This window comes from Physeter macrocephalus, chromosome 19 (assembly GCF_002837175.3).
Source record: "Physeter macrocephalus isolate SW-GA chromosome 19, ASM283717v5, whole genome shotgun sequence".
NCBI classification, from domain to species: Eukaryota; Metazoa; Chordata; class Mammalia; order Artiodactyla; family Physeteridae; genus Physeter; species Physeter macrocephalus.
Genome location: NC_041232.1, coordinates 27,750,685 through 27,772,367, shown reverse-complemented (window position 1 = coordinate 27,772,367; position 21,683 = coordinate 27,750,685). Strand labels below are relative to the sequence as shown.

At 39.6% G+C, this 21,683-nt stretch overlaps 1 protein-coding gene across 12 annotated transcripts in view; it reads left to right on the top strand.

The window, feature by feature from the left end:
* The first annotated feature begins 3,297 nt into the window (after positions 1 to 3,297).
* ANKRD12 (ankyrin repeat domain 12) overlaps positions 3,298 to 21,683 on the top strand; it is a 112,560-nt gene continuing 94,174 nt past the window's right edge. For 8 of the 12 annotated variants that reach the window (XR_003677207.2, XR_003677210.2, XR_003677208.2 and 5 more), the window contains exon 1: positions 3,299 to 3,590. The gene's annotated coding sequence lies outside the window, so the exon portion shown is untranslated. Of the gene's footprint in view, positions 3,591 to 18,110; positions 18,243 to 21,683 lie in introns of those variants that run through there. The other 4 variants (XM_024120804.3, XM_024120802.3, XM_024120801.3 and 1 more) reach the window with 4 other exon arrangements.

Here is a 21,683-nt window from a genome sequence, read left to right as displayed (position 1 = left end):
TAGAGCCCTCAGACCTTCTTCCCACAGGCAACTACTTTTACTATTACCTCCTAAAAAAAAAAAGTCTTATCTTCTCTTTGTTAGCTGTTAAGCTTTTTATTTAAAATTATGAAAAATTACAGGTATTCCTTTAAACTAAGGCATTGTAAAAAATGCCTTACACTTTGACATAATTTTTTTTTTCCCACTAGATGAAAAGTTAGGAGTGGGAAGGTTTCAGATACTGGGTGAAAAAACAAGTCATGTATTAAGGATATGCACTGATCATTAACTTATGTACTACTTTAGAAACAATATTGATTTTAGGTCGTTATAATTATAGGCATACTGTTATATCATTATCAAAACATATTCTATAGTTCTTAGATCATCACTCACATTGTACTGCAGTAGTGCATATTAGGATTTTGAGTTGAATCTTGCTTAATCTTTTTGTCCATTTTTCTTGAAAATCCTATCAATTTTTAACACAAGAGCACTGGCTTTAATAACTACAGATAGGCTTTTAAAAACACCTGGCAGGTAAAATTTCATTACAGTAATCCAAGATGGTTCCAAATGTATATGAACACACGGATTAAAAATTTCTTGCCAGTTTTCGGTTGCCTGAGATGAAGCTATATCCCAGCCTATTTTTCAAACCTGTAAGGAGAAGTTGGCAGTGTTGATGTGTCTAACACCACTTGTTCCCTCATTTCCTCTTCTCAGTTCCTAGCTCTGTGCTGTTTTTTACAAAAAAGATATTTAGTGAGGAAATGTTCTTATTGCTATTTAAATTTTTTTATTACAAAAGTGAACCAACAAATAATTCAACTTGTCATTTTTCCTACTGGGCAAAGAATCTAATGTCTGGCTTTTTTGGTGGTTTTTGGAGCAGCTACTGAGTGTAGCTAGGGAAAGCTACCAATTCCTCAGAATTACTTGCTGTGACTGGATGGAGCCATTGCCCTAGTAAGTCCTACAACATGATGATAGTCATAAGAGTATTAAAGCATTACATCTGTATAGACGGTCACATGATAAGCCAAGATTGAGACTGTATTTTTCATTTATTATATTCACCTTCCTGAAATATGGCAGGATTTTTTGAATGATTTAACTGGACATCATGTAGCAAAACGTTAACAGTAGTTGATTCTAAAGGTAAGAAGTTGGAAGGAAAGTAAATTTTGCAGATGGCTTCTAGATATCAAATACACATATTTTAAGTGTCTGCTAGTAATAACCCTAAATAAATGTAATAAAACTTAACCTTGGCTAAGAGTGATGTTTAATGCTTGGGGTCCTTGATCTCCTGGTACTATTAAGAAAACATTTTGCCCACTTGCTGAAGATGGATTCCAGGATTTGAGCCAATGAAAGACAGGGCTCTACAATTAAAAGCCTCGGCAACTTACTAATCAACTAGCTCCAGCTTCTTTTGAGGTCTCTATCCATAATAAGAATTAACTTCTTGATTTATACTTCTAGTTTCACACTGAAAAGGAAAATTAGCTCCTCTTCCCTTCATTTTGGACCTTTCCAATAAACTGTGGCTGATTTATAATTTGTCGCATATAATCTTAATAGGAGCTTCAATAGAATTTTTTTTTGCAACTTGATTGATTCTACAATGAACTTTTCTTTTACAAATAGTGTCCTATTCAAGTGTAGTCAGTACAGTGCCTTGGATCACAATTGCCTTGAGTCTTTCATTTATTCAGAGACTTTTAAGTAATAAGGTTGTGCATATAGTTATGGCATGAATTATGGTTAATTTCAGCGAATTCAAGATTAGCTACCTTTCAGTTTTGAACTGAGGCTCGTACTGCTGTAGAAATAGCTATTGCCACTGCCATCCATTCTCCCTATGACAGCGAGTTAAATGAGAACCAACTCAACGACTTGAAGTGAGACAAGAGTTGGTTAAATTTTTAGTGGATTTTTCTTTGTATTTCATGCCATAAATATCCAAATTATACGTAACAGTGATCCACTTCTAGCCACAAGGTGCTCTCTTACAATTCATATTGAACCTAATGTTTTTAAAGGTGGGAGAAATCAGGAACCTAGGAAAGTAAAAAATAGTGATGTTTAATGCAAGTTTATGCTTTCTATGGTTAAATACTGGGATTTAGCTTTTTCAAGTCTGAAATATATCATCTGATTAATGACAAATTCGTAACTTCACTCATTAAGTCACAAATGCGTGCTGTAGTTTGGAGGCCATAACGATGAGGGAGAAGATGGTTTCCCTCCAATTACGCAAGCCCTTTTACGGTTAAATAAGGGCATGCACAAACTGTCACGGATTAACCTCAATGTAAATAAAAAGCGTCCAAAAGGACCTCAATAAAATGGTTTCCCTCCGATTATGTAATCCCTTTGGTGGTTAAATAAGGGCAAGTACAAACTGTCGCGGATAACCCTCCAGAGGAAGTCAAGAGTGCCAGCAGCTGGACCGCCGAGGCGGTAAATTTCCCTCCTGCACTGTCCTCCAGCTGGCAGTGCCCTGAGAAGTACTATCTCGGATAGGGAAAAATGCACTTAAATTTGTCTGAAAAGGTCATCCGAAGATGTGACTGTGAGAGGGCGTATTGCAGAGTCCGTGCAGTCCCCGCGACAGATGCACGCGAACGAGCTTTAGGGATGGGCCCGAGGCCCACATGGCTCAGGTGAGGGGCGCGTTGCGGCCTGGCCAGCCCCGTGCTTCCGCAGGTGCGGCCGTCGGCGCGCAGGCGCAGTGCGCGGACCCGGGCGCACCGCCTTTCCGAACGCCCCTGGCCCGCAGTCCACCGCGAGCCGGGGCGGACACCCGCCTTCGCCGCCAGCCGGGGCAGCAGCGTTGTTCTCCCGGGTCCCAGCTCGCAAACTCGTCCGCCCGCCCCCGCAAAAATAACATGTGAATACCCAACGTAGACAGAGCCTCCTCTTCCTCGCCGCCGCCATTTCCAGAAGTTTCCAGTCACTGCCACGGCCATGGTCGCCGCACAGCGCGAAGCGGAACCCGCCGGCCCGGCACGTCGGCGGCGCCTGCGCGGCTCCCTCGCTCCCCTAGGCCCCTCCCTTCTGGGGCCGGTGCCGGCGGAGGGGAGGCGGCGAGGCGGGTGGGGTCCGCACCCCCGCGTCCACTTGGTACGCCCCGACCCCCGCCCCCGGCTCGGGAAGCTTCTCCCCGCTCAGCCAGAGCGGCGAGCCGCGGCGGGCCGCGGCGGGGAGGCGGGCGGAAGGGGCGGCGGGGCCGGAGGCGGAGCGCTCACGCCGCCCATTCCGTGCCCGGCGCGTCACGTGCCCGTGCCGCGGCCAATAGCCGGACGGCGCCGTCCTGGGAGCGAGCAGGCTGTGGTGAGGGGCGGCGGAGACCGGAGATGTTTTCGAGCCCGGCCTTGGCGGCGTTCGCGGCAGCGGCGAAGACCACGACAGCGACGGCGGCGCCGAGGCCCTCGTTCCGGGGGTAGACCCTCCGCGCCGGTCGTGCCTCGGGTCCGTGCGGGCGAGGGGGGCGTGGCGACAGGCGAGAAGGAAGGAGGGGCGCGGTTTCAAGCCCCGGCCCCCGGAGCCCGGGAGGAGCCCCTCAGTCGCGCCCGCTCTCGTCCCCTCCCCCGAGCGAGGTAGGGACGCGCCCCGCCCTGCGGCGCCGCGCTGACAGTACGGGCTGCCCCGCCGGGAGCGCCGTGGCCGCGGCGCGGCGGGAGCTGCCCGAGCGGGGGGCGGGGGCTCCGCGGGCGGCCGCGCCGCTCCCGGAACATGGCGGGGCCGCGGCGCGTGTGCGTGCGAGGGAGCGAGTGTGCGCGCCCGGGGGGGCGCCGCCGGGAGCCGGGCGGGGTGGGGGCGCCCTGGGGGCGGGGCGCCCCCAGCCCGGGGCCGCGGGTAGGCAGCTTCGCGGTGCGGGCGAGCCGGGCCCCGGCGTTCTCGGACTCTCGGGCCGCCGGGTTCTTGAAGCTAGTTCGAGGGTAACACGGTGTGACGCAGCCTCAAGGTTCCCAAAGCGTTGAATAAACGGTTGTACAAAGAGGTCACCGAAGCCCAGCTGACAGCTGTTTTAATAATAACAGTAAGAAACAGTTTAGGACGGGAAGTTGACACACTGGCACCCGTAGAAACTGTAGGAAACATTTTAAGCGGTGTTAGCTGTCGAGAGTGTAATTTCCACCCTGCGGACGCAGTGAAAGGGGTCGCAGACCCCAGGATCTTTAACACTAAGGAATCGGCTCTAATCCTGAAGTTGAAGTGAACCTGAGTTCTCAGTCATGTGTCCTTTTTTATTTTAAAATGGTTTATGTAAATTATAAAAGAAGGCGAACTGGTGAAATAGCTATTTTAAAATAAATTGACTGTTGATTAAAAACATATGCTCATATAGGCTCTTAAAAATCTTGGGCACTGATCTGTTTCAGTTTCTTCAGTCGTTATACAAAGGCTTTCCTGGAGATTAGCTCAGAACTGGCAGAACATGTGCTATATTGGTGCCAAGTGGCTTAAAAAACAAAATGAGATAGTGTCGACTGTGTAAGATCAAGTCGTTATATTAGCTAAGCTTGTTGGGAAAAGTATTTAATTTGGGCTAAACGCAAAAACATGTAAACATTCGAAATGTTTCATAGGCAAGTGGGGGAAGGCTTTACTAAAAGATCTTTTATAGTCGACACAAGCAGTAACTAAATTTCTAAAGGTCTGCAGACGGTTGACTGAGTAAGGTCAAGCCTAACTATTCGGGGTATGTATTCTATTTTAGGGACAGGCAAGGTGTTAAAATGAAGTTAAACTAAGTAGTATTCATGGAAGGAAAAGAGCAGGATGCCTGTAATGTTCTTAATCTCTTTGGTTTCCATAGTTGTTATTAGGATGGTTTTATGAACAAGCAGAGCTGGGAAAGTGGAAATCTCTGGGTGTGTATTCCATGAAGACTATTTGAAGCAGAGTAAAGAAAATATTCAGATGAGGAAAGAACTTAGTAGGTGGAAATACATTGTGCGGTCTTTGATTTTAGTTCTTTAATACTAGGAAGGGGGAAAAAAGCTTGAATTTTGTTTGGAGACGAGCGCCCAACTGGTGGAATGAATTTAAAAGGAAGATGTTTTTATCAAATTGTTACTTTTTTTTTTTTTTTTGCTATAGAAGTTGCTGAAAAAGGTAACTGATAATCTTCGAGGTAGACTGGAGAAAGGGATATTTGGAAAACTCTTCATTGGAAAAGAGGTTTTTATTCTATAGAATAAAAATAATAGTAAAAATGTTCAGTTTCTTGGCATGAGTTGACGAGTAGTTAAATTTTCTGTAAACCATTCTTATGTTTTAAGAGCATTGTTTCAGGCTAAAAGGAGAATGAATAGTGAGATTAATCATTTCTTTTCCATCGTAGTCCGTAAAAGGTTTAGACAGCTTTCTGTATATAAACTTGATGCTACTGAAGCAACATCTATCAGATGGACATTAAGAATTTATCCAGTAATTGCAGTAGGTTGCTTAATAGCTAATGACACCACTTTCTGACTTGGAACTTGTTGCGGAAGGTGACATCAACATGTATTTGTAAAATGCTTGTACTCTGTAAAGGTTGTAGTTTAGAGATTTATCCTTAGATCTGGAAGAGACCTCAGATTTTCTAATCCGTTTCCCTCATTTTACAGATGAGAAAATAAAGGCCTGGTAAGGGGAAATGACTTACCCAAGTCAGCACAGCTAATTAAAACAGTCTGTGGTTTGGCCTAGAGATTTTTTTCTTCTGAAGACGCTAATTTGTTCTTTCTTTAAGAAGTAGCTTTATGGAGTAGTGGAAAGAACAGGCAAATAAAAGTGAGAAGACCAGGGTTTAAATTCTTGATTTGTCATTTCCTAACTGTGGTTTTTGACAAATCATACTTTCAGAACCTTGCCTTTGTAATCTGCAAAAAATAATTTTCCTACATAATTTACAGGATTGTTTGATGGAACAAATGTGATTACATATGGAAAGCACATTATATACTATAAGCTTTTATCTATATAAAAAGTGGTGATATTATTTTTAAAATAAATACAGTTTTCTACTGTATTATCTAAGGTGTCTAGATCCCTAGGTTTTTGCTTAGCCTTAGCTTCATTGTTTTGAGCACCTGCTGTTTTACAGATTATAACTCCCTGTAGATACATTTTCTGATCCCTACTTAGTTCTAATCTTAGTAAAGCCTCTTACGAACATTTTAAATATTGCAGTTGTTAGAGCCTGACTTCCTCTGGAGAATATGAAGTTTCTTCATATAGCATTTGAAAACATTATCATATACACTCATGCATGCATAATCTGTTTCTTCAACAGGCAGTGGCTTTTTAAAAGTAATAGTGAAAGTATCTTAGTAGCAATGTTAATTTGTTGCTAGTTTCTAGATAATGGCAATAACAGGAGGTAATTTCCTTTATAAACTCAGCTTTTGAGTAGTTCATGTTAAGGTTATCTTGTAGATCTGAAATGTAAGTGCAGAAATGTTAAGACACTGTTGACTTTTGCTGTTAGGTTTAAAGACCTTTTTCTTTTAGTGCTTTAAATCGATAATACTGGGAACATCAACATTGTAGTATTGTAGTGTTACATACATGGATTATTTGTAAGCTTGAAGCTAAAGGTTATGATAAACATTTGCTGAGCATGTAGAATCTGCACGTATCTATGTTCAGAGTTTTAAGTGAAATATTTCAGATAATTTTCATAATAACCCTGTAAAACAGATACTGTGGCTGAGGAAAATGAGGCTTTGAACTGTTATGTGGTGTACAGATATTCACAGACCTAAAAAAGTGACAGACTCTGCCGTCCCCATTCTTAACCATTTCTCTGTATTCTACCTCTAGGAGTATTCAGCTGATTTTGAGAAGTTTTAGAGCAGTTTTTCTTAAGTTTCTGACTTTGTGAAAAATTGGGCGGGGGGCAGCATTCTACCTTCTACTATGTTGTTTAAAAACCAAAAGGAAAGAAAATACCTTATGAGAATTGTGGGAAACAGTCTAGCAAGCCTTTTAATGAGATGCTGATGTAGTTGGGTTTTTTTAATGTTAGCTGTCAGAAGCAAATTAGTCTCACCAGCAACAGAAGGACTACAGTTGTTAACAGTACTAAGAGGCTGTGCTAACAGACTCCACCTTGATATTGATGTTCATTGTTCTAAGGAAACATACTTTAAACAGAGTGACTGAAGGAAAAAGATAACTAACCAAATTCATTTGGGACTTTTATAAAGGAATAGATCCAGCAAGAGTAAATGTGAGTTTGTCCAGGTTAGAAAATAGCAACCAAAACTAGGTTTTCTGTTTAGTGGAACCCTCCACAATTCTAAGAAATTCAAATTCAAATTTAAGTTCTTAGAGAATTAGGTTTAAACACAGAAATGCTTCCAAATTGAGGTAAATAGAAGAGGTAAATTATGAAGCTGCAAGTTGCAAAATCATTTCTTTTTCTTCAGCTTTTAAAAATTGTGTCTTTTTTTTGGCCGGTCCCTTAATATTTGTTTATTGCACTAAAATTGTTTCACAATATGTAGTAGTTTACATTTCTATTTATCAGTTTGTATTTGGGCCACAATTGGGGGAGATGCCACAAATATTAGTGATAAATACTATGTTGTTCAACTACCTTATTGCTTGAAAGAGTTGGGAGAGTCCTGTAGCTTCTTACATTTCAGATTGTTGTTCTTCCTACATAGGAGTTTTGCTGGCATTCTGACTTCTAATAGAGAACAAAAACCATGTGTTCGTGGCTGTCTCTTTCTAGAAATAGCTGTAGTATCTCACGATAAAAGATAATAGTATGTAAAAAATTACGGTGTTCTGTAGTTCATGAAGTACATTTTATAACCGATCTCTTGAATTTCACAACTACTCTGAGATCAGCAAAAAATCCGCTAATCTGATGATATTGAACCATGGATAGGATCCAGGTTAAAATTCTCTGGAGTAATGCTAGACTCCTTTGAAATGCACCCGTGAAAGAGAAGCATTAGCAAATCTGAAGGAAGAGGAAAGAAACACCTACTTTTATTCTCTCTTCCCCCAAAGCTCATTGTACACAGCTTTCTTCCATTCTGTTCTACCACTTCTGAAACTTTAACAAGCCGGGTAGAAGTAAATACTAAAAACATTCTTTATACCGCTTTACTAATTAGTGCTGGTGGTTAATGATGTCACTTAGATGAGAAAATTTAAAATTTACCGAATGTTTCCTACCACAATTTGCACAAAAATATTGTAACTAGGAATAAAGCCTTGGCTTATATTCTAATGTTATGTTCTAAAGTCTTGCAACCTCTGAGTTAAAATAAGTCCTTTTTACCAGAGTTTAATTTTGACTATTTGGAAGTTACTTGGTGATCAAAGAAAAGACCTTTTATTGAGCTTTAGTACTCAAGGTACTGTTAGATAGTTACATATGTGTTATTTTAATATATGATAAGAATAGATATTTTACATATCTAATTATGAATAAACTTCAAAAAGTTGTTACTGGAATGTCTTCAGCTCTAGATGCTGTTACTCAAGAACTAACTTGAAATTTGTAGGTGTTATATAAATGTAATTTGATTACTTTGAGAAAAATTTTTTCTTAATATCAACCCAATTCGTTTGTAGATTGATAGTTGAGGTGATCACCCAGTAGTGGTTCTTCAACCTTCAGAAATTATCCCTGTCTTCCAGGATTCATAAAAACATCCCAAGAATGAAGATGAGTGTTCTCTTTAAGCTGCAGTCCAACAGGGCAAAAAAATACCTCTTTACCTTCTATTTGTGCTCATGCTGTTGAAAGTAAACAAATTGTTGGTTGCCAATTAAAATTTGTGTCGTTACATTTAAGTTATAGTACCTCTGTCATTTTACATCCAAGGCTTTCATCTTTAATTGTGGTATGAAGGGTTTGATTTTAGCTACAGGAATTTGGATCATTAGCTAATACATGGAGAAATAATCATTTGCATTTTCTCTTCTGTGAATTGATACTTCATATCCTTTGGTCAGAGGCATAATTACAAATGTCCTGTGATTGATAATGGGCTCTCCACATAACTTTTCATTCACTCTTTACCATTACCTTGTAAAGTTTATCTTGTTGCCATTATACAGATGAGTTTAAATCAGTGTCTGTATTGCTCCTTTACAAAACTGCACCTTCAAAGAAGCTGTTATTAAGAGAAAAAAAGGTAAAATGATAGATAAAATTTGAGCCTTTGTGGGGAAAATAATTGTTTTGTATTATGGATTTTTACAAGGAGTGAAAGTTCTTGAATGATCCAGTCTGACAGTGTGACAGATTATCTCTGGATATTGAATATGAAAGTAACCAGAATTTCTTTTATTTTTCTGTATTTTCAAGTTTTGCCACAATGAACTAGTATTATGGATATAATCAAGAAGGTTTTAAACACTGCATGCTTAGTTAACAAATTTTAAATAAATATTTCTATGAACGGTATTGCATTTAGCGTTGTTGAGGCAGGAGTTTAGAAAAATATAAGCGAAGACAATATCATAGGTTGGTTTTTTTTTTTTTAAAGGATTTACACTCAGTGAACAAAACATAGACATGTGAAATAGGTGGACAGTATTATTGTTTAGTCATTCAAATTGCTTTCTAGTTGGTGTAGAAAGGAACATGGTGAGCCCTCGGGGACATGGATCATGTCTGTCTTGTTCATTGTTGTACCGTAGATTCCATCACAATGTAAAGGATCACCCCGATGCTAATGACAGGAGGATGGTCTGACTGGCAGAAGAGGATGAACTGGGACTAAGGGAGAAAAGATGGGTAGCAGATGAAAAAGGCCATGATTGCTAGGAAGAGGGGCTTAATAAAAATTAATTTCCAAGATGGGGAGTAATGTAATACAGATTTTCTTAGAAAATAATTCGAGGTCGTATAGAATTCATATAGGAGACAGAGATCATTGAAAAGATGCTTAGGTTTTAAGGTTTTAGGTGCCAATGCCAAGCACATATCTGAAGAAGACATTTTCTTCTTGTATGGAGCTTAAAATCTAGCTGCGAGAGATAATTACTTAAACAAGGATCCATAATTACAGAGGTTCTGTAAATATTTGGAAGTTACACTGCAACTTTTTTAGTGAAAGAACCTATGGCTTTCAGGCTCTGACACGGGTCTGTCCAAAAAAGACTAAGAATCACTGACTTGGAAATTTAAGTTGAATTTTTGATGTAGAACTGTTAACATTCTTAAATAGTCCTAATTTGTGTTTTTAGGCATTTATTTTTTATAGTATATTTCTTTTCATAGATAAAGTTGTTTAATATCAGTATCATCAGTGAGATTTGCCTTTTTTATCCACAGTTCATAACATTTACATGATTATATTTCAGCTAATGCTTTATTTTAAAAATAAAACCAAATACATACATATTGTTTGTCATTGGGGTTGGAGTTTCCATAGTACCACACTTTTCTTGTAACTTACAGCTGTTGAAATACAGTGAATTTACTATGCTTTGGTCCCTCGGTACCATATTTTTTTTTTTTTTTTTTTTTTTTGCTGTGTTGCGTCTTCGTTTCTGTGCAAGGGCTTTCTCTAGTTGTGGCAAGCGGGGGCTGCTCTTCATTGCGGTGTGCAGGCCTGTGACTGTCGCGGCCTCTCTTGTCGCAGAGCACAGGCTCCAGACGTGCAGGCTCAGTAGTTGTGGCTCACGGGCCTAGTTGCTCCGCAGCATGTGGGATCCTCCCAGACCAGGGCTCGAACCCGTGTCCCCTGCATCGGCAGGCAGATTCTCAACCACTGAGCCACCAGGGAAGCCCGGTACCATATTTCTTATTATTCTCCTCAGCATACTTTGGCAGGGAAACAGTTTATAATCCTAAATTGCCCTGACTAAAAGAGCTACCAATAATATTACTACCCTAAGTCAATTCAGAGCATGTTTTCTTTTAAATGCCCTATATGCAGTTATCCTGAATTCTTTTTTTTTATTGAGGTCTGGTTGATTTACAATATCAATCATATTAGTTTCAGGTGTACAACATAGTGATTCAGTATCTTTGTAGATTATATTTCATTTAAATTTGGCAGTTGTCCTGAATTCTTGTGCGGAGTATAGCAAGTGGGTTTATGTTGGAGAGTGTACAGGAGACAGAGGTAGCAGGTCAGGACTAAAGGCACAGACAGTTCAGCCCTGGTGTGAAGTTGTATGGAAGCTACAACTTTGGCTATAGTTGAAGTAGTGCTAATAACCCACCTTATTGTCGGGTCAGGGTGGGAATGATGTGGTATGTGGATTAGAAATATTACTTCCATAAGTGTTGCTCTCTTGGGCGGGGTACTGATTTCAGTACCTCTAATTGCATAGAGAGTTTGGGTGTAGATAAAGATGATTTTCAGCATCTCAGACTTACATTGCAGAAGCCATGATTATCATAAACTATTCTGGTTTTTTATGCCATGTCCTTTATCTCAAATCTCTTTTTTTGTTTTTTTTTTAATGTGCCACTATTCAAAATGTACCCAGTTATCTAAGCAATTAGAAGTCTTTTCCTTTCGTTTAAGGCTAAAGTATGTACCTATCATTTTTATTTTTTTTTTTATTTTTTTTTTATTTTTGTGGTATGTGGGCCTCCCTCTGTTGTGGCCTCTCCCGTTGCGGAGCACAGGCTCCGGACGCGCAGGCCCAGCGGCCATGGCTCACGGGCCCAGCCGCTCCGCGGCATGTGGGATCCTCCCAGACCGGGGCGCAAACCCGGTTCTCCTGCATCGGCAGGCCGACGCGCAACCACTGCGCCACCAGGGAAGCCCCCTATCATTTTTAAAGAAAGCCGTCGGGACTTTCCTGGTGGCGCAGTGGTTAAGAATCTGCCTGCTAATGCAGGGGACACAGGTTTGAGCCCTGGTCCAGGAAGATCCCACATGCCGTGGAGCAACTAAGCCCATGCGCCACAATTACTGCGCCTGCTCTCTAGAGCCCACGAGCCACAACTACTGAAGCCCGCGCGCCTAGAGCCAGCGCTCTGCAGCAAGAGAAGCCACCGCAATGAGAAGCCTGCATATCACAACAAAGAGTAGCCCCTCCTTGCCGCAACTAGAGAAAGCCCACGCACAGCAGTGAAGACCCAACGCAGCCAAAAATAAATAAATAAACATTTAAAAAAATAAAAAGAAAGCAAGCCGTAAAAATGAGTTAGGGCATTAGTTGGGATTAAAGTGTGAGTAGTACTGAGAATGCCACCGGACGTATGATCTGTTGAGTACATCGGCTGCTTGTCTTTTGAGGGGCAAAGTAAAATACCAAAAACTTTTTTAAATTTTGAAATATTTCAAATAATTGAAAAGGTACAGAAGATAGCATAGTGAGCACCTTCTACCTATCACCAGCCTTAAGAATTACAATTCAGTTGAACCCCCCTGTATACCTTTCCTTGAGCCAGTTCCTCACTTCCCCAGGCAAATTCCTATTTCCCTCTTTGCACAAACTTTTCCCAAGAGTGGATCTGCCCTTTCCCTAGACCTGTGTAGATTTGTTTCTTTATGCAAAGTTCATCACAGTGACTGTTTCCGTTTCAATTGTATTAAATATTTTTTCAATCCCTGCCCATTTTTATTTATTTATTTACTTATTTATGTATTGTATTTATATTTTTGGCTGCGTCGGGTCTTAGTTGCGGCACACGGGATCTTTTGTTGCAGCGCTCAGGCTTCTCTCTAGTTGTGGCGTGCGGGCTCCAGAGCACGTGGGCTGTGTAGTTTGTGCCATGCGGGCTCTAGTTCAGGCGCATGGGATCAGTAGTTGTGGTGCGAGGGCTCAGTTGCCCCACGGCATGTGGAATCTTAGTTCCCCGACCAGGGATCAAACCCGCATCCCCTGCATTGGAAGGTGGATTCTTTACCACTGGACCACCAGGGAAGTCTCTCTATTGCATATTGTGTATAACAGTAAGAGCAGTCTCACTAGGGGAGTTGAAAATAAGATTTGTATACATGAGGTAGAAATCTACCTTAAAATCTAGGCAAAGTAAAGACTTCACTGCACTATATGCAGAACAGATTGGCAAAGTAGATGTGAGAGTAACCTAATGAAATAATCATTTTAGGAAGATAAGTCTGGTAGCAGCAGTGTGGAGCAGTGGTCTGAAAGGAAGTGTGAGTTGCTAACTCATTTTGACTGGCTTTTTTCCCTTCTAATTACCCTATGTTAGTGAGATTTTGTTCTGCTTCCAAACACTTTGCTATCTTGCAGGAAGAGAAAGGAGCTGGTAGCAAAATGCTTAATTATGAGTGTTTCTAGTTTTCAGGCTTTGGGGGATTGCTCTTGCCCCCTTTTAGAATCTGTTGACAGTGAAGTGAATACGTAGTGGTTGTTAGTTCTCTACTTTCAGTATTGTAATTTTTCCACCGCCCAGTGCCAGAGATGCAAGTCAAGCTGCCTCACCATTTTCTCTGGGCTGTTGCAGCCCTCTGCTGGTCTACGGAAGTTGCACATTTAGAGCCGTGTAGAGCTAGAAAGAGGTCAGTGAACCCAGCAACTCATTTTTAGAATCTTAGAACCTTAGAAGTTATTTATGTCAACTCCCCATTGCAGATGAGTATTTTATATGTCGACCTTTACATCTGGAAATGAATGTATATATAAATATATTTACATACCGAGGGCAAATAGATCATTGTAAACCCAGCTGCCTGTATTACTTTCTTTAAAAATTCTAAATGCGTTGTTAGAACGTGATCCTTTATGGTCCACTGTTTGACAGTGCCAAAAAAATCTTTTTACCACTAATCTCTTTTGTAAATATTATCTAATGAAGTAATGAGAATTTTATTTTTAAAAAATTTGAGGGCTTCCCTGGTGGTGCAGTGGTTGAGAGTCCGCCTGCTGATGCAGGGGACATGGGTTCCTGCCGCGGTCCGGGAAGATCCCACATGCCGCAGAGCGGCTGGGCTCGTGAGCCATGTTCGCTGAGCCTGCGCGTCCGGAGCCTGTGCTCCGCAACGGGAAAGGCCACAACAGTGAGAGGCCCGCGTACCGAAAAAAAAAAAAAATTGAGGTATTATTTAGTCAATATTGGAAGATAAATACAACAGATAAATGCTAATTGTTTCTTTTAAATTATTTTCACAGCATTTTTACTTCTCGCTGCTGATGTCATTCTAGCCTCCTTGCTCTTGCTGACTATTCCTTCCCACCTCACAGTCTGGTCGTTATAATTGAAGTGGTCTCTGTGTCTCTCCTGTAATTCCTCTTTAGTCTGTCTTCCAGAGTTTCACCAATGGCACTTTTTTTTTCCCCCCATGGCACCTTTTCAAACATGCTGCTTGAATTGTGTCACTGCCTTTTTTTAAAGCCTTAAATTGCTTTTGTCATCATAAAGATCAAACAACACAATGACAAGGTGCTTCATGTTGCTCCCTTCCTCCTCTCTTTAACCTCATTTTCTACCCTATTGTGTTTCAGTTTTTGCTATCCCTTCAATGTGGTCTGCTATCTTGGCGTGGGCATGTGTAATTTCTTGGTCTGGAATACAATCATCATTTTCTTGTGGGAAAATGTTACGGAATAGCTGCCAGAAAACATTGTGCTAAAAATCAACCATGGCTTACTTTGGGAACGTATGATATAGCAAGCATGAACCCTTGGTTGTTTATATTTCAAGCAGTTTGGCTGCCTAAATGTTACTCTATTTTATACTGTTGGTTTACCTTTGTGGAATTTTGAAGGTAATACACACATAGAGCTAAACTAAATCGACTATTTACAGTGCATTTACTTGGTGTAGTCTTCTAAGTTAACTGCCATGCTCAGCTTTCCGAAGGAGATAATATATAGCAACGCTAACACAAAGTGCAGCCTATATTTACTGGATTGAGCTTCTGTCCTGAATCTTTTGCTTCCTTTCTTATTCTGATGGCTGGGTTAGAAAACATAAAACACATGAAAGTACCTTTTACCTCTTTCCCTCTTCCTCTCTCTGAAGTAGTTCTCTCACCTGCCATCTCATTATTTTTTCCCCTTGGGTTCTAACTGGAACACTGTAGTTCTCCAGAGCAAACCAAGTGGAAGTCGACCTATTTTATTATTTTTTAAATTTTTATTTGTAGATTATACAAGTAGTACATGCTCGTTATAAAAGTTAATGTAGAACTGTATAGGGCTTCCCTGGTGACGCAGTGGTTAAGAATCCACCTGCCAATGCAGGGGACACGGGTTCGAGCCCTGGTCTGGGAAGATCCCACATGCCACGGAGCAGCTAAGCCCGTGGGGCCACAACTACTGAGCCTGCGCTCTAGAGCCCGCGAGCCACAGCTCCTGAGCCTGCGTGCTGCAGCTACTGAAGCCTGCGTGCCTAGAGCTCGTGCTCCGCAACAAGAGAAGCCACCGCAATGAGAAGCTTGTGCAACAAAACGAAGAGTAGCCCCCACTCGCCACAACTAGAGAAAGCCTGAACGCAGCAATGAAGACCCAACACAACCAAAAATAAAAATAAATACACTTATTTTTTAAAAAGTTAATATAGAACTGTATAAAATAGACCGTAAACATTCCTTAAGGACCTTAAAAAATATTGTCTTAAGGTAAAAAATATTGTCTTAAGGGCATTGTTGAGGACAGTTTATTTTAAAGGATGTGGATGTTTTCATCTTTTTCATGTTGTTGGTTAAATTTGTGATTTTGATGATACTAATTTCTTGGTCTGGAATGCAGCCATATTATTCTTGTGGGAAAAATGTTAATGGAATAGCTGCCAGAAAACATTGTGGTGAAGATCAACCATGCCTAACTTTGGGAAGGTATGATAAAGCAAGCACAAACCCTTTTCATAGACTGAATTCTCACTTGAATTGTTTAAGTAGTTGAGGTGTTAGGGAGGTACAGTTAATATCCCAGAAGCATGACCATTTACTGTGAGGCCTTTTCCGTTATTTTTTAAGACCACTTTTTAAGTGTGAGGGAATTAATAAGCTTTTGGTCTTTGTGCAAGTAGGAAATGTTTAGTATTTATGTCTAATGGTTTACTTTTTTTGCATGGGGGAACACAGCAATAAGGATGTCATTGTTTAGTACTTTAAGCTATCATTTTTGTATTCATAGAAAAATAGAATGGAGTGAAATTGTTCTAAACATCTTATTCTGGAAAAATAGGAGATCTTCAATGTTATCTAGCCTAACTTTACTTTCAAGAAGAAACAAATACTGAGAAGTGATGAAAGTCAACCAAAAAGTCAGTGGTAGATCTCAGCATAGAATCTTGGACTTCAGGCTTCCAGATCAAATCACAGAGAAAATAATAGTCACTTTCCTAAATGAATGACTCTTTTTTTTTCTTTTTTAAAGGATGAGCTCCATGACCTTTATTTATTTATTATTTTTTAAAGTAACCATTTTATTTTATTTTAGCTGCACTGTGCTGCATGCGGGATCTTAGTTCCTCGACCAGGGATCGAACCCACGACCCCTTCTGTGGAAGTGCGGAGTGTTGACCACTGGACCACCAGGGAAATCCCTACTGAATGACTCTTAAGGGTCATTGAATTCTGTTGCTGTGATTTGGTCCTTTACTAGTTACCTTTTTTTCTCAAAACAATTTTGGAGGAAGCATTTTTACCCTCAGCATAGCTGCAGCCCAGTGGAAGCTGGAGCAGGAAAAAAGTTAGCAATTTCCATTCCGTGCTTATGGTTCTAGCTTTACTTTCTTTAAGTAGGATGTAAAATTGCTGGTAAATTTAGAGGGCAGCATTTGAATATTTTATATGCACCAAGGACTATGTATGCTAAGATATTTTATTTACTTCTCATAGCCTTATTATTTGAGCATTACCATTTCATAATATAGATGAAGAAATTAAGATTAAAAATTTAAAAGTAAAAATAAAATTAAAGAAATTAAGATTAAGAAATTAAGTGCATGTTCTGGGGACTTCTGGACTATGAGGCAGACTGGGGATGCTCCCTTCTTTTTTAGTAATGTATACAGAAAGCTAGATAAAAATAAAATATTTTAAAAACACAGCTGAGCTTGAAAGCAAGAAAGAGGAATCTGCAGGTGCCTGAAATGGAAAAAGAACTCAAAGTCATAATAGGAAGCAGAAATTGAAGCCCTGTCCTATAAAGAAAATAGACAGATACCTTCTTAGTGTGTGAGCCTTAATGCAGCCCTGGAACCCACAGGCCCAGGAGTGGCAGGGAGCTGTGCCCAGACCAGGAAGGGTCTGAATTATTTATGAATGGGGCCTAAAGAAAAGTCTACCAGCCTAGGGTTATATTTCCTGGTGTGTCTTCTTCTTATCCTTTTATCGTCAACCATTTTAGTATCCTTTTTTAGTCTCTTTTACAAAGTATGTTGCTGAATCTGATTTTTATCCAATCTCAGAGACTCGTATCTTTTAATTAATGAGTTTAATCCATTTTCATTTATTGTAATAAATTTATTGTAACAACACAAATATTGGAAATTATTTACATTCTATTGACGTATTTCTATTCATCTTCCACAGTTTCTTAATCTTATAAATATATTTTAAAATATATATATTTTCTTTCCTCCAAACAAGAGAAGTACGGTAACCACTTTCTCACTTTCCTCTAGTCTCCTCCACCCCACCTCCTACCCCACAATGTCCCAGCAGCCATGTTGACCTTTTTTAGAATTTTATTTCTGGATTGTTAGGAGTATTCTTCAAGCATCCATTCGTCTGTCATTTTTGGTTTTGTGTGAAATATTAGGTTTATTAGGTTATTTACTCACTTTAATTCCCATACATCACACAGTACTCATCGATGTATTTCAGTTATTTTTTGAGTGCCTACTTAAAAGCAATTTTTAAGCAGGGTGTTTGTATATATACATTCTAAGGCCTTTTTATGCCTGAAAATATCATTTGTTAACCCTCACTTTTATTGTTTTTAATTTTTATTATTTTTTCACATCTTTATTGAACTCTCACTTTAAAATGATAGCTTAGTTTGATTAAAGATTTTTGGTTTGAAATTTTTTCCCTTAACATTTTGAAATGTTACTACATTGTTGTCTTGCCTCTGATATTGCTTTTCGTAACTTCTGATGTCAGTTTGATTTCCTGTGTGTGTGACCTGCAGTTCCTCTCTAGAAGATTTTGAAATTTTTGTTTATCTTTTTCAGTTTATAGTGTGTCTGGGTGTAGTTCCTTTCCTGTCTTGTTTGGCCCTTGAATTCATATTCATTGATTCTTTCATTCCACAAATATTTATTGGAAGTCTACTGTGTGCCAGGTTGTATTCCAGACACTTTAATCTGAGACCTTTGATCTTTCCTCACTTCTGGAAAATTATTGGTAAGTTTTTCAAATATCTTTTCTTCATTTTTTTTTTCTTCTGGGAATTCTATTATATGGATTCTGTTACTTCTAACATCCCTTTTCCATCTCTTAACTTTAATATTTTCCTTTAGAAAAAAAAATCCCTCTCTGATGCCTTCTGCAACTATCCTCTGCCTGATCTTCTAGCTCACTAACTCATTCTTTGGGTTTTTCTTTCTATTATTTATCTAACCTGTAGAGTTGTTTATTTCAGTCATTGTACTTTCATACTCTGTATTTCTTCTTGGTTCTGTTTAGTCCTTCTGCATATTATCAGTCTTCTCTTGTTTCTTTGAGGATTTTAAATGGTTTAAAAATTTCTTCAGACGTCTGTTCCATTAATTCAGCTTCATATAGATGGTTTAGTTTGAGTTGAGATTTTTTTCAGTGGGAAACCAACAAAAAAATTAAGCAGGTCAGTGGTAGTATCTGGTTTTTAGTTTTAAGAGATCTGATCACTGATCACTGCTTGTAGAAGGTGTGTGTGTGTGTGTGTGTGTGTGTGTGTGTTTAAGAGAAGGAAGAAGGGAGGAGTAGGGTAAGAATGGAAGCAGGGAGATAATTTGCAGAGTTTTTGCACTAGCCTGTTCAAGTGATGATGGTGGCTTGGGGTGGGTAGCAGTTGATGTGGAAAGACATGGATTTAATTTGAGATATGCTTTAGAGATGGAGTCAACATTTCTGAATTTTTGGCTTAAGTGATGGAGGGTGGTGCCATTTACTGAAATGGAGAAGATAGGTAGGTGAGGAAGTTTGACAGAAAATTAAGAATTCTCTATAGTATTATTTTGGTTTGATATGTCTATTAGACATCCATGTGAAGATGTCAAATAGGCAGTTGGATATACACATACAGAGTTTTAAATGAGGACGAGAGGTACGGATTTGGAATTGAGTAGCACTTCAGTGGTATTTAAAACCATGGGATTAGGTTATTTAGGGAGTGTGTTAGAGAGTAGAAAGGGATCCAGGATCAAGTCCTGAGCTACTCCCAACATTTAGAGTTTCTGCAGAAGAGGAGAGGTCAAGAAAAAAGGATTTTTGCATACTTTTACCGTAAAAAGGTACTATACTTTGTTCAGCCACATTTTTACAAATATTTAGATTTTTTTCTCCAGTGTTTTGGATACACGTAACATTTTAGTGGATGCCTTTGTATATTATCTTTGCATATTTGTATAGTACACCTGTAGGGCAAATACTAAAATTGAATTATCAGGACAAAAGTCTGTGCATTTGTATTTTAATAGTTTTGCCAGATACTTCTCCAAAGAGGCTATCCCAGTTTCATTGCCATCAATAATGTATGAGTATTCTGATTTTCCTTAATCCTTGCCAACACAGCCTTAATCCTTGTCAGTCTTCTAAATGAAAAGTCATCCAGTTTTAAAATTATGAGTGAATTTGAATACTTCTGTATGTTTACTCAACGTTTGTATTTCTTGTTCTTTGAACTGCCTCCTCAAGTCATCTTCTCATTTTTTTATTGATTTGTTTTTAACTCTCTGACTGCTAGTTCTTTTTCATATGTGTTGCAAATGTTTTCACTTGTCATTTGATTCCTGTTTATGACACTTGCATTTCTAGTTGAAAATTTTTATTTAGGACTTCTAAAAAATGACTTTTAGCTTTTATATTATGTTTTAGGAAGATTTACCCTATTTTAAAGATTTTTTTTCTTAGTATTTCTGTAGTTTGATTTTTATGTTTATTTCTTTGACCCAGATGCCAACATTTTTAACTTGTCAAATCTAAAATTTGTTTGGTGAGAACTGGCAAGATAATTTTGAAAAAGAAAAATGAAAGAGTAGTGAAACAGACTAGAAAGCACAGAAACAGATTTGGGTATATAAAGGAATAAGATTGTTATTAAAAACTAGCATTACAGGGACTTCCCTGGTGGTCCAGTGGCTAAGACTCCACGCTGTCAATGTAGGGAGCCTGAGGTCAGTCCCTGATCAGGGAACTAGATCCTGGATGCCGCAACTGAAGATTCCGCCTGCTGCAGCGAGGATCCCGTTTGCTGCAACTAAGACCCAGCACAGCCAAAATAAATTAACAACAACAACAAAAAAAGAACCTGTATAGCACAGGGAACTCTACTCAATACTCTGTAATGGCCTATATGGGAAAAGAATCTAAAAAAAAAAAAGATTGGGGCTTCCATGCAGGGGGTACGGGTTCGTGCCCTGGTCCGGGAGGATCCCACATGCCACGGAGCGGCTGGGCCCGTGAGCCATGGCCGCTGAGCCTGCGCATCTGGAGCCTGTGCTCCGCAGCAGGAGAGGCCACAATAGTGAGAGGCCCACGTACCGCAAAAAATAAATAAATAAAGATTGGATATATGTATAACTGATTCACTCTGCTGTACACCTGAAACTAACACAACATTGTAAATCAACTATACTCCAATAAAAATTTTTTTTAAAAACAGCATTATAGATAGATAGGAAGAGTTAAATGTTAAAAAAGGAATTAAAGGGAATAAAAGAATATATTTTCTGATATTGGAGTTGAGATGGTGTAAGCCTAAAAGAAGAAAGGATTCATAAAGAAAATACAGTCATAAAATGTATACTTGATTGTACATTGTACATTTTATTTATTTTTTATTTATTTTTAAAAATTAACTACTTATTTTATTTACTTACTTACTTTTGGCTGCATTGGGTTTTTGTTGCTGTGCACGGGCTTTCTCTAGTTGAGGCGAGCAGGGGCTACTCTTTGTTGTGGTGCACAGGCTTCTCATTGCGGTGGTTTCTCTTGTTGCAGAGAATGGGCTCTAGGCGCGTGGGCTTCAGTAATTGTGGCACGTGGGCTCTGTATTGGTGGCTCACGGTCTCAAGTGCACGCTTGGTAGTTGCGGCACATGGCATTTGTTGCTCTGTGGCATGTAGGATCTTCCCGGACCAGGGATTGAACCCGTGTCCCCTGCATTGGCAGGCAGATTCTTAACCACTGTGCCATCAGGGAAGTCCCTGTACATTTTAAAAAGTGGTGTTTATCTCCCCTCTGAGGTATTGTGATTCAGTAGCTCTAAAGATGAAGCTAGAGTCTGTATCTTTAAAAAAGTGTTGGGCTTTGCTTCTGATAATCAAGCAAGTTTGAATTACCAAGTGGCATGAGCCTAAAAGAACAGTATATTTTGAGTAAATTGAAATGTTGTAGAAAAAGTAATGTCAATCAAGGAGCATCTCATCAAAGGTACGAATAATGCCAACACAGATTGATCATCTTTAACTTAAAAGCCAACTTAGGGTTGAAGTGAGGGAAAGAAAGCATTTTATAAACTGTCAGTTTGTTGCATCTGTGTTATATTTCAGTTAAATTTTAATTTTTTAATCTGTATAGTCTGTATTTATCCATTACCACATTTTGGTGTCAGTGACTGTTCTGCTTGTTTTCTTTTGGGGGTTT